Source organism: Plecotus auritus (assembly GCF_963455305.1).
Source record: "Plecotus auritus genome assembly, chromosome: X".
Taxonomy (NCBI): domain Eukaryota; kingdom Metazoa; phylum Chordata; class Mammalia; order Chiroptera; family Vespertilionidae; genus Plecotus; species Plecotus auritus.
In genome coordinates this window covers 107,468,662-107,482,883 of record NC_137784.1, presented here as the reverse complement: position 1 = coordinate 107,482,883, position 14,222 = coordinate 107,468,662, and the positions used below count along the sequence as shown (strand labels likewise).

The window sequence follows — 14,222 nt, the reverse complement described above, 5'->3', positions numbered from 1 at the left end:
TTGCATTTGGATACTTTCTTTTTCAATCCCATTTGTGATAAAAACATTCATCAAAAGGCATTTGGCGTGCCTGGCATGGCTCAGTAGTTGAGCATCGACCTATAAACCAGGAGGCCATGGTTTGATTTCTGGCCAGGGCACATGCCCGGGTTGTAGGCTCAATCCCCAGTAGGGGTGTACAGGAGGCAGCTGATCAATGATTTTCTCTCATCATGTTTCTATCTCTCCCTCTCCCTTCCTCTCTAAAATCAATAAAAATATATTTTAAAAATACATTAAAAAGTTAATATAAATTTCTATAAAAGATTCAAGAAGGACTGAAAGTAGGACTAGACAACCCAGAGACATACAGAAGAGAAAACTGCTGAGCAAATTTTGTGTGAACATCTTTAGCCAATCTATCTTTGTAAAGGGTCCGAACAAGTTTTGTTTTATTTTGTTTTGCCAGGAATAACTGAGCCTGATCTTGGTAAGTCCTATACCTGGAGCTAGTGTGAGCCTTAAACAACTGCCTATAGAATGTGATCAGAAAGGCTGTGAAAAGACCTTTCTGAGAAAGGCTATCCTCCACATAAGCCCTGATTAAGAGACTGGCCAGCTAGACAAGTGCTTCATTCAAAAGGTAGTTCACAGTGGGAGTGACTCATTGTGTGTGTTTGTCACAGTAGTTTTCCTGTCTATATTAACAGCAACACCATTTTGAGAAAAATTCTGCACCTCAATATATAAAGTAAACAAAAGTGGAGATTTTCTTTCAGTTGACACAGGATAGTGCTGAGCCCACCCAGTGTCCTGAAGTACTTTGTGAAACCAGAGTTCTGAGGAAAACAGATTACAGTATTACCAGATGCCTACAAAGCTCTCTGGGAGGGAACATGATGTTGATAGGAAGGGGAAGTTTTGGAATTTTGGTCTTTTGGAATAGGGTCAATGATAGGGGGACAGTCAACGGGACCCCTGAGAAATCAGAGGCAATATGAAGCTATGAGGACCTGCAAGAGTGGGAAGGAGAGGAGGTGACTATTGATTAGTATGTGGATAGGTGCTGAAAGGAGTAAGGGGCCACCATGTGTTCTGATATACTTTCCCCAATCCAAGAAGCTCCTGTGCTGCCCTCTTCACACTATTTCCTGCCTGTCCCCTAACACCCCACCAACTAACATTTTTCCCTGCTGACTTGAATTTTGCCTCTTTACCGAACACTGAAAATATCTAGAACTTCTTTGACAGCTGGAAGCCTGACTGCTTCCTGCAAATTCACAGTTTAATACCCTTCCTTCTTTACCTCAGGGTGTATCATTATTACTTCTACATCCTCAATTACACTTCCTCATAAGGTTGGCTTATTGTTTCCCTCATTACATAGACATCTTTGTTTGTGGGCCCTATTTAGAACAGATCTTTGAGTGAATTAAAACAGTTTATCTGTCCCTTGGTTTTTATTTTCCTGCATGATTCACCTGCCTTCTTCAAAACCTTATTTCATGCTATCTCTTTGATTAGCATTTAGAACTTACTTAGCAGAGGACATTTGGGAGGAGGACTAGTTAAGATGCATTTATCTGGCAACTTGTTTTTCTTCCTCTCTTTACACAAATGCTTCAGGCCCAGCCTTAATTTGGGGTGACAGGTTCCACTGAGATTCTCTTCTCCCACTTTTGCAGCTCAGCAAGGATTTGCACATCTCCGCAGGGGCTGCTGTCTTGCCCTTGAAATTTCCCATGCTCTGGATAAAGGGAACTTGGCCCTGGGTCAGAACCCTTCCTCTGCAGTAATGTATACTATTAAGGAAATGGCACTGAGCAATGTTCTCTTCCAAAGTCAAAATGCTCCCATTTAGGTAAAATTTGAGCCTGCTGCTGGCAGTTTGGAGCCAGAGTAGCAAAAGAAAATACAATGTAAAAGCAATATGAATTTGAATGAAATTATGATAAGTGTCAGATGGCACCATTACTTGCATCCCCATAGGCAGGCATTAGGGAAGCTCTGTAATGTAATGCTGGAACAGAATTCCAATAATGGAAGGAAGAGTGGCATTCCAAACTGGAGAGTGAAACAAACACATTAACTCTTTGAGGTCCTCTGGGAGCCACAATGTAGAATGAGTGACCATAATTTGTATGTTGGTTGAATGAATGAATAAAGCTCTAGAATATTATATATTTCTGTAATATTAATATTATATTAGTTGTTATATAATAAGGTTATATATAGTATATGTGTGTGTTTTTCTGTTTAAATCTTAATAAAGGAAAGCATATTAATGCCACATTTCTTTTTTTTAAAATATATTTTTATTGATTTCAGAGAGGAAGGGAGAGGGAGAGAGAGATAGAAACATCAATGATGAGAGAATCATTGATTGGCTGCCTCTTGCATGACCCCTACTGGGGACTAAGCCCACAACCCGGGCATGTGCCCTTGACCAGAATTGAACCCGGGATCCTTCAGTCCTCAGGTCAACACTCTATTCACTGATCCAAACTGGCTAGGACTAATTTCAATAATTAAAGACAGTTGTTACACACAAATGAATTCCCAGATAACTGTAAGTTACTCATTTGAAATGTGAAGTTAGTTTTAACTTGACCATTTTGGGGAGATAATTTTCCCAATTAAGAAATTACCTTAGCTTAGGGAAGGGACCCCCTGAGGAAATGTACTCTGCGGCCATCTGTGGATGGTGTCTAGTGCAGAGATCACTATGAACTGGTTCCAAGATGACTATGACCCCTACGCAGTTGAAGAGCCTAGCGATGATGAGCTGGCTTTGAGCAGTTCTGAAGATGAAATGGATGCACTTTACATGGAACTCCTGACCAAAAATGAAAACTCATCAAAGAATGTCTTACTAGAGAAAGTGAATCTAATGAAGATGAATTTGGAAAAGAAATGGAAGCTGAATTAAATTCCACCATAAAAACAATGGAGGTCAAATTATCTTCCCTGGAAGCAGGGTCTTCTTCAGGAAATTGGAAAGTTGGAATAGCTTCCACAAAGTACTATGGTGATATATATTTTGATTCTGATTCTGAGGATGAAGACAAAACAGCACAGGTGACCAAGAGAAAAAAGAAGAAATGACACAGGATTCTAACAAATGATGAATTACTACATGATCCTGAAAAATATAACAGAGATCAGACCTGGGTTGACACACAGAGAAGAGGATACCATGGTTTTGGAATACAGAGGCCACGTCAACAACAACAGCTGGTTCCAAATAGTGATGCTATCTTGAATTGCCCTGCCTGCATGACCACACTGTGTCTTGATTATCAAAGGCGTGAATCATACAAAACTCAGTACAGAGCAATATTTGTGATGAATTGTTCTGTCAACAAAGAGGAGGTTCTAAGATACAAAACCCCAGAAAACAGGAAGAAAAAGCGAGGCCATTAGAAGATAAGGGCTAACCATGAAGATGCTACAGAGCAGGCAGAGATAGAAGTGGAAGAAATCTATCACCCAGTTATGTGCACCAAATGTTCCACTGAAGTGGAAGTCTATGACAAGGATGAAGTCTTTCATCTTTTCAATGTTTTGGCAAGCCATTCCTAAATCGCTAAGTTGGCATTTAATTGCCCAATACTGCATATAGGGCAAATATGACAGTTATTTTCCTCCTGCCTATGTATATCAAGTGACATTCTGAGTGGTTATTTGAGGAAGTAGTATTTTATTTTTGAAAGAGAATGGTTACCAACTTCACCTTTCCCCTTCTTTAAAAACAATTTTCCCCAGCTCTGTTGAGACTGATTATTTATTTCTTTTTTGATGGGCTTTGGAAACTTGGGGCTTTTCATTTATTAAAGCTCTTTAGAATTAAAGTGTTCTGGAGTTATAAGTAAAAAAAAAAAGAAATTAGCTTAGTGTGATTCTACCTTATTAAACTGAATATACCAAATATATATTTTTTTTCTTGATGACTCAGTTTACTATTATAATCACTAATTATAGTACTCTTTTTTTGGGGAAAGGCTTCATGAATAAATGACGTTTTTATCTGTTATCTGGGATTTGAACGATGGCTGGTAATTTGCTACACATGAAAGGGGATAGGGAAAAAGTCCTGGAAGATGGCAATTGGCAGGAAGGTAGGGAGGGAGAGAGTGTGAGAGAGTGAGGGAGTGATAGAGGAGTGTGTGGACCTGTGTGGTGTGTGTGTGTATGAACTAGGGACAGTTAGATCCTGCAGGTCTTCCAAGGGGCTGCCAAACCAGGCTGTCTTAGACAGCAGAGCCCCGCTGCCACTGCAGACACTCCAGGGGCGGCCAGTGCGGGCACAGAGACCACGCCATCTTGAAAAACAGAGCTGCTTGAGACAAGGATCCTGGCCTCAGCACCACCCAGTCTGGTCTCAGACTCAAACCGGGACCCTGCAGCCACTGGGGACAGAGACCTGCAACCACAGCTGCATACCCACAGACACCAAGAATCCAGACATCCCGCTGCAAATTTCTGTGAGTCACAGAGCCCATCCCCCTCCCTGCAGGCTCCTGGCAGCACCATAGGAACTGCTAGACCCACCCCTCACACAGGGCCACAGTGCTGCTACAGGAATTTGAACGTGGGAGCGCACGGGCACTGGGAATCTGTTCCCTGCAATGCAATCGGGTGACCAAACCCCATGCCCACGCAGGGGGGCAGTGCCACCTGACTTTGATTCTGGGCAATCGCACACAGAAGTCTGTTTTATGCAGTGCAGGAGTAGACCTCCTGCTGACACAGTGCTACTGTGCAACCCAGTCCCCCAAGCAGACCGGGGACCCTGATTCTCCAGGTGAGAGGCAGCACCGAGCACCAGTGACTTGACACTGTTTCTCATTGCGTGAGCTTGGGATCCCTGATTCCCAGTGCATTCACACTAAGAGCCAGTGATTCCAATTCTTGGTGCATGTGCACATAGGGACCTGATGCTCAGCACGAGGCACACCAAGCAATAGAGACTCTGATACTTGATTCTTGGTGCAGGCACAGGGGAATTCTGACTCCTGACTCCATGGCGACCCTGCTAGCGGTGGCGACCCCACAGGTTGAGAACAGCTAGCAGGGTTGCCTAAGACCATCGGAAAACACAGATATTTACATCACGATTCATTAACAGTAGCAAAATTACAGTTATGTAGTAGCAACAAAGATAATTTTATGGTTGGGGGTCACCACAACATGAGGAATTGTATTAAAGGGTCGCAGCATTAGAAAGGTTAAGAACCACTGACCTAGAAAAATGGACATATTCCTAAAAAAATACAACCTTCCAAAACTCAACCAGGAGGAATAAAAAAATCTGAATAGGCCAATAACTATGGAGGAAATTGAAGCAGTAATGAAAAAAAAAAAAAAAAAACTTCCAACAAACAAACAAAAGCCCTAGACCAGACACCTTCACAGGGGAGTTTTAGGGAAGGGTGGTGGTAAGGGGGAGAGATCAACCAAAGGATTTGTATGCATGCATATAAGCCTAACCAATGGACACAGACAACAGCGGGGGGGCAGGGCAGTGAGGGAATGAGTTGAGGAGAAAGGGGGGGGTAATGAGGGGATAAAGACACATATGTAACACCTTAATCAATAAAGAAATTTAAAGAAATAATAAAAATAAAAAAGAACAAAATCTTAAAAAAAAAAAGAAATAAAACATATCTTTCTCAGACTATTAAAAAAAATTTCAAGAGGAAGGCGCACTTCTAAGCTCTTTCTATGGAGCCAGCATTACCCGAATCCCAAAACCAGATAAAGATAACACAAAGAAAGAGAATTACAGGCCAATATCCCTCATGAACATAGATGCCAAAATCCTCAACAAAATTCTAGCAAATTGGATCCAGCACTACATTAGAAAGATCATACACCATGACCAAGTGGGATTTATCCCGGGGATGCAAGGATGGTACAACATCTGCAAATCAATAAATGTGATACACCACATAAACAAACTGAGAGATAAAAACCATATAATCATATCCATTGATGTAGAAAAAGGATTTGACAAAATCCAACACCCTTTCTTGATAAAAACTCTCAGCAAGGTGGGAATAGAAGGATCATACCTCAACATAATAAAAGCCATATATGACAAACCCACAACCAACATCATACTCAATTGGCAAAAACTAAAACCATTTCCCCTAAGAACAGGAACAAGACAGGGATGTCCACTCTCACCACTCCTATTCGACATAATACTGGAAATATTAGCCATTGCAATTAGACAAGAAGAAATAAAAGGCAACCAAATTGGAAAAAATGATATCAACGATAAGGGTTTAATCTCCAACATTTACAGGGAACTCATGCAGCTTAACAAAAAGAAGATAAACAACCCAATCAAAAAAAGGGCAACTGATCTAAATAGACACTTTTCAAAGGAAAACAGAAGGAAGGCCTAGAGACATATGAGACCCTGCTCAAAGTCAGTAATCATCAGAGAGATGCAATTCAAAAAGCTGTCCTTATTTGCAGATGACATGATATTGTCCATAAAAAACCCGAAAGACTCCATCAAAAAACTAATAGAATTAATAAATGAATTCGGCAATGTAGCAAGATACAAAATTAATGCCAAGAAATCTATGGCATTTCTATACACTATTAGTGAACTTACAGAAAGAGAGACTAAAAAAGCAATCCCATTTACCATCACACCAAAAAAAATTAAGATACCTAGGAATAAACTTAACTAAGGAGGTAAAAGACCTATACATGGAAAACTACAGGACACTGAAAAAAGAGATAGAGGAAGACGTAAACAGATGGAAGAACATACCATGTTCATGGATTGGGAGAATCTACATCATTAAAATGTCCATACTACCCAAAGAAATCTATAGATTCAATGCACTCCCCATTAAAATACCAATGGCATATTTCACAGACCTAGAAAGAACTCTCCAAAAATTCATCTGGAATAAAAAAAGACCCAGAATAGCCACAGCAATCCTGAGAAAGAAGAACAAAGTAGGTGGGATCTCAATACCAGATTTCAAGCTGTATTACAAAGCCACTGTTCTCAAAACTGCCTTGTACTGGCACAAGAACAGACATATAGATCAATGGAATAGAATAGAGAACCCAGAAATGTTCCCAAATCACTATGCTCAATTAATATTTGACAAAGGAGGCATGAAAATACAGTGGAGTCAAGACAGTCTCTTCAATAAATGGTGTTGGGAAAATTGGACAGATACATGCAAAAAAAATGAAACTAGACCACCAACTTACACCAGACACAAAAATAAACTCAAAGTGGATCAAGAACTTAAACATATGACGAGAAACCATAAAAATACTAGAGGAATCCACAGCCAGAAAAATCTCTGACATATGCTGAAAGAACTTCTTCACTGATACTGCTCCTAGGGCAGTGGAAACTAAGGAGAAAATAAACAAATGGGACTACATCAAAATAAAAAGCTTTTGCACAGCAAAGGAGACCATCAATAAAACAACAAAAAAGCCCACTGTATGGGAGAACATATTTACCAATGATATCAATGTTAAGGGTTTAATCTCCAACATTTACAGGGAACTCATACAACTTAACAAAAAGAAGATAAACAACCCAATCAAAAAATGGGCAACTGATCTAAATAGACACTTTTTGAAGGAAAACAGAAGGAAGGCCAAGAGACATATGAGAACCTGCTCAATGTCACTAATCATCGGAGAGATGCAAATCAAAACAACAATGCGGTACCATCTCACACCTGTCAGAATGGCTATTATCAACAAATCAACAAATGACAAGTGCTGGTGAGGATGCGGAGAAAAAGGAACCCTCGTGCACTGCTGGTGGGAATGCAGACTGGTGCAGCCACTGTGGAGAACAGTATGGAGTTTCCTCAAAAAACTAAAAATGCAACTCCCATTTGACCCAGTGATCCCACTTCTAGGAATATATCCAAAGAAACTAGAAACATGAATCAGAAAGGATATATGCACCCCTATGTTCATAGCAGCACAATTCACCATAGCTAAGATTTGGAAACAGCCTAAATGCCCATCAGCTGATGAGTGGATTAAAAAACTGTGGTACATCTACACAATGGAATACTACGCTGAGGTAAAAAAGGAGTTCTTACCATTTGCAACAACATGGATGGAGATGGAGAGCATTATGCTAAGTGAAATAAGCCAGGCAGAGAAAGATAAATATCACATTATCTCACTCCTTTGTGGAACATAATGGACAACATAAACGGATGAACAAAAATAGATCCAGAGACAGAGAAACATCAATCAGAACATCAAACCTCAGGGAAGGTAGGGGAGGGTGGGGGTAAGGGGAAGAGATCAACCAAAGGACTTATATGTATGTATATAAGCCTAATCAATGGACACAGACAACAGGGGGGTGGGGGCATGAATGGGATGTGGGGGGTAATGGGGGAATAAGGACACATATGTAATACCTTAATCAATAAAGAAATTTTTTAAAAAAGGAAATGTTTCCATGAGGCAGGCATCCCTGTTTAAGTTCTCTGTTCAGGGTATTGTTTGAAATGGCTATGCAGTGATTTGATGGAATGTGGATTTGTGGGAAGATAATCCATTTCCCACTTTCTGAAATATGAGTATTTTACTCAAATATGAGTATTTTATTCAAAATATTCATAAGGAGATTGGCTGTAATTGACATGTGTGAAAATCCACAGCAGTCAGGTCCAAGGGCCAGGAGAAGAGTATTGGCTGTTTTGCATTTCTTAGCTGTGCCAGTTAATTCAAATCCAACCCGTCAGAAAATAAACGCATCCTCTTTCCCCCAAAAACAGCTTTTCTTCTTGATTTTCTTATTACTGTATCCAGCAGTTTTTTAAGGTGCATTTTGAATCTGTCTTTCTCTTCCTCCTTAGTCACCAAGTTTGTTGACTATTATTTAACAGTGCCTTGTAGGTGTATTTCCTCCTGTCAAAAGTCATCACTTTATACTCTCATTATCATTTTTAAAAATTTATCTTTATTGCCCTAGCCAGTTAGGCGCAATGGATAGAGCATCGGCTTGCAGACTGAAGGGTCCTGGATTCGATTCTGGTCAAGGGCACATATCCGGGTTGCGGGCTCGATTCCCAGTAGGGGTCGTGCAGGAGGCGGCAGCTGATCAATGATTCTCTCTCATCATTGATGTTTCTCTCTCTCTCTCCCTCTCCCTTCCTCTTTGAAATCAATAAAAAATATATATTTTTTAAAAAATTTTATCTTTATGTTGAAAGTATTATAGATGTCCCCTTTTATTTCTTTATATGCTTTAAAGTCTACTAACTGATCTCCCAGCCTCCAGTCTCTGTCACGTCATTGCATCCTGATAACTCTCCAAATGAATTAGCCGGAACCACTGCTGTTGACCACTTCAGCACTACTCTGAAGCTTCAGTGGCTCCCAGTTGCCAACTAAACATATACTCACATTCAAGGTCTACAAAATTCTGTCCCACAACTTATTTGTCCCACTGATTCTCTTTGGGTTTTAGTAAAAAATTTTTTACACAGCCCAGCCGGCATGGCTCAATGGTTGAACAGCAACCTATGAACTAGGAGGTCACAGTTCGATTCCCGGTCAGGGCACATGCCTCGATTGCAGGCTCGATCCCCAGTGTGGAGCGTGCAGGAGGCAGCCAATCAATGATTCTCTCTCATCATGGATGCTTCTATTTCTCTCTCCTCCCTTCCTCTCTGAAATCAATAAAAATATATTTAAAAATTTTTTACACTTTTTAGAAAACATATTCCTTTTCCACTCTCTGTGGCTTTATTCTCAATTTCCCTTGCCTATGGAAGCATCTTCATGATCCCCACCCAACAATAACCTTCCCATTCTTTAGGGAAGCTCTAATGGCATCTCCTCATATATGAGCTTTGGAGTCATATATGCCAGGCTCAAATCATGTCTTTACTACTCCAGGATGAATTATATCTTTTGTAACCTTGGGCAAGTTACCTAACCTCTTGGAGCCTCGGTTTCCTAACCTGAAAAATGGTAACAGCCATGCAAAATAGGTACTATTATTCCTGTGAGGAGGAAATATACCATAATGCATGAGAGACTTACCACATGCCATATATATATATGGTAATCTTACCTAATAAAAGAGAAACATGCAAATTAACCATCACTCCGCTATGCCCACAGCCAATCAGAGTGAGTATGCAAATTAACCCAACAAAGATGGAGGTTAATTTGCATATGCAGGCGTGGAGCAGAGCGGAGTGAAGCCTGCTATGAGGGGAAGGGGGGGCAGAGGGAGCTACTGTAGTGGTACTTCAGACAGAAGCGAGGACTTGCGGCTCCAGGTGGCCCGGGAGCGAGGAGGTGCCGGCTCCCAGGCGGCCAGGGAGCGGGGACTTGGGAGCAGGGACTTGCCGGCTCCCGGGTGGCCCGGGACCAGGGACTTGCCAGCTCGGGACAGACAGGGAGCGGGGACTTGCCGGCTCCCAGGCGGCTGGGAGTGAAACCAGGGGAAGGAAGGCCTATTCTTGCACGAATATCGTGCAACGGGCCTGTAGTCACTCAATAAAAGGTAGCTGTTTTCTTTGAGATTACCTGAAACTGGGAAGATGTAACTTCCCTTTGAATTTTGAAACAAGTTTGTACCACTTTTAGAGGATTTACATCATACTGGTTTGTAATGATTATTTTTATTTTTTCCCTCCTTAGAGATTACAAGCTTCTTGAGGTTGGGGAACGTACATGGTATTTCTTGTGACATGCCTGCGTAGTACGTACTCAATAAATGTTTACTGAATAAATGAAAGATACTCCAAAGAAGGGGACTATCACCCTTCCTTCTCCATATATTTTTTGAAGGTCAGTATTTGTAATAATGATACTGTAAGAAATTTATTTTAGAATCTGAAGTTTAGATATCTGAGGTGGTCCAGGAGAATGTACAAAGTGAGAAATGAATATTCATATATTCACAGTATTCTTGTGAAAAAATGGGGAAGCCCTGACCAGTGTGGCTCAGTTATTTGAGCATTATCCCATGCACCCAAAGGTCACTGGTTTGATTCACGGCACATATCTAGGTTGTGGGTTCATTTCCAGTCCAGGTGCATATGTCCTGCAACCAATCAATGTATCTCTTTCACATCAATCAATGCTTATCTCTCTCACTCTCCCTTCCTCTCTCTCTAAAATCAATAAAAAATGGGGAAACACTATCACTTTTTGTATAACTATCTATATAAAGAGGAAATATGCAAATTAGGCTGGGACTCCATAAGGGGTCACAACCAAACAGGAGGAGGTTGCATGCTCAGGTGAGGCCCGCAGCAGAGATGGAGACAGACAGGGGGCCGGCAAGCCACTGAGCTGGCTTGGGCCGGCCCCCCCGGAGCCGGAGCCGACACGGACAGGGACTGGGGGCTGGCCTGCAACCTGTGTGGCTGAGCACAGGCCGGGAAAGGAGAAGGTGAGCCCGCCTCCCGTGGAAGCAGCATGGGTCCCTCCGGCCTCCTGCGGAATCTGCGCAGGTCCCTCCTGGCCCCCATGGAAGCAGTGCAGCTCCCCCCGGTGGCACACTGTGGTTCCCACCAGCTCCAGTGTAAGCGGCGGGTGGCCTACTGCGTGCGGTATTGCGCGATGGGCTACTAGTGAGGAAAAAAATCATAAAGGCATTCAAACAACACTGTAATACTTCTCACTGAGTTAGTAGTGGTTGAAAATCTGGTCCACAGGGTAGTTAATATCTTGATATCACTATTGTACTCTTAACTGTACACTCGCTTTTTTAAAAAATTGATTTTTAGAGAGTGGAAGGGGGGGGGAGAGAGAGAGAGAGAGAGAGGAGAAACATCTATTGGTTGCCTCCTGAATGTGCCCTGAGTGGGATCAAACCCACAACCTGGTTATTTGCCCTGATCAAGAATTGAACCCGCCATCTTTTGCTGTACAGGACTAGGCTCCAACCAACTGAGCCACAATGGCCAAGGGTGCACTTGCTTTCTTGTTAACATGTTTCAGATTTCATAGAAAACTCTTCATTCATGTCATGTTTGTTCACACAAAAGATATAATTAACATAGAATAGAAAATAATTACATATTTAGTTGAATATTTTTAGAGAAACTTAGGTCCCTATATTTTTCTTCTTCAGTCCAGCCTGCCTTAAACAACTCTCCAGAAAACTGTGCAAATTGTGTCCTGTTACCAGAACATTTTATGAAATTATGAAATGGCTGAAATAGAACTGATGTTAAAAATAAGTGCTCTCCCCCTTGTCCTTGCCCAAGCTGTGGATAATGGATAAGGGGTGGAGATCATCCCATGACATGATTGGAAAGCATTCTAACTCTAAAGGCTCAGACGCAGTGTTCATAATGGTGATTCTTGGAGACCAGGAGGGTGGAATTATGTGAGAAGTGGGTAGAAAAGTGAGACAGCAGGTGAATCCCAATGAGCTTGACCTTGATGCCTTGCAAAAATAGTTGAGCTGTTTTTCTAATCCCTTTTTATTTCTTGGGGACCACATTCCATTCAGAGCCAGATGCAGGCACTCTTATCTGTCTGCATGTGAGAAAGTCACACCCATCTTATTAGAGTGCTGTTATTTCTGATGTGGAGGCAATAATGATGTTCAAGCAGGCTTGGGAAACTTAGGAGAGGGATTGAGTTGAAGGAATACAATAACAGGCACTACCCTTAGATTAGAAGAAAAAGAGGATGACTTACATCATGTGGCCTGCTTTTACCCATGTAGAGTTTGAGTCCTTTGTCAGGGTCAATGATCATACCCCTCACAAGTGGGCATCTCTCTATTATTCTTTGGGCCTAATGCTCTGCACACAGTGGGTGCTCCATATTGGTTGCTTACTCCATAGTCAGATTCACCAGAAGCCAGTTCTGTGATTTGAGCTACTATTGTAATAGCTACAATGGGTTTGATTCTCCCTCTGGAATAGTGAGTGGTTGCAATCAATGTGTAAACTGATGGTATACCCTCCTCCTGAGATAGAATTGATGACAACCGTGCAGTGTTCCAGGAAAAACAATGTCGTTCTCCCCTAGCTCACTAAACTGTGGCATATTTGCCCTCAGTGCTTCTTTACACATGAATAAACCAGGAAAGATTGCACCTGAAAAGAAAGTCATTTGTTGATGCACAGTTATAAGCACTATACCATGTACCTGTTTCAATTCCTTTTTATTTTTGTTAAAAAGAACAGAATCCTGACAAATGAGAGGGAATGCAGTTGGCATTGTCTCAATTTTATTCATAGTGTCAAATTAGGTTTTGAGTATTTGCAGAGCAATCGCTCAGATTGATGGATAGAAATCTGATAATCCACAAACGTGACCCAGCAAAATATTGTCCTAATTTGCTCTGAGGATTAATTCAACTATTTTCCGCTTTCATGGCAGTGAATATACAGTGTGGCACAAATAATGGCCTGTAAACAAATTCTGAGCTTTCTTAATCTTTACAAATATCTTGAGTTGACCTTTCCTCTGAGTGTCCTTTAGTGGGTTCTAGGATAGAGACCAAAGACATGTGTGAAAAACCATGCAAGAAAGAAGACTCCAATGACAGAGAACAATGGTCCATTGGTCCCAGGGTTCATTCCAGGAGTTTGAATTTTCTATGATATTTTAAGTACAAATTTGATGGTTTGTTGACAGTTTTTTGTTTTAGGTATATATATTTTTTATTGATTTCAGAGAGGAAGGGAGAGGGAGAGAGAAGGTAGAAACATCAATAATGAGAATCATTGATCAGCTGCCTCCTGCATGCTCACTACTGGGGATTGAACTAGCAACCTGGGCATGTGCATTTGACTGCAATTGAACCTGGGACCCTTCAGTCTGCAGGCTGACGCTCTATCCACTGAGCCAAACCAGCTAGAGTGATAGTATTTTGTATTTTGTTTTTGTTTTTTAATTGATAGTATTACAGATATCTCCTACTCCCCCCCCCCCCGCCCTTTTCTCCCTTCCTTCCAGCTTCTTCCTTCCCACCCCAAGGTCTTCACTACCCTATTGCCAGTGTCCAGGGACTATGCATATAAGTATATAAATTCTTTAGTTTATCTCTTCTCATCCCCCCAATCCCACATCGAGGTATGCCAATCTGTTCCATGCCTCCATGCTTCGGGTCTTATTTTGTTGATCAATTCATTTTGTTCATTAGATTGAACAAATAAATGAGATCATTTGTTGATAGTTTTTTTTTTCTAGTTGCCACAATGACTGAAATACCAGAAGTGAAATTCCACTGTAATAAAACA

The 14,222-nt window shown here is 41.3% G+C and overlaps 1 pseudogene across 1 annotated transcript; it reads left to right on the top strand.

Moving 5' to 3' along the window:
* The first annotated feature begins 2,704 nt into the window (after positions 1-2,704).
* Positions 2,705-3,561, top strand: LOC308240009 (E2F-associated phosphoprotein-like; annotated as a pseudogene). Its single transcript has one exon. The product of its transcript is annotated as an E2F-associated phosphoprotein-like (transcript).
* Positions 3,562-14,222: the final 10,661 nt, after the last annotated feature.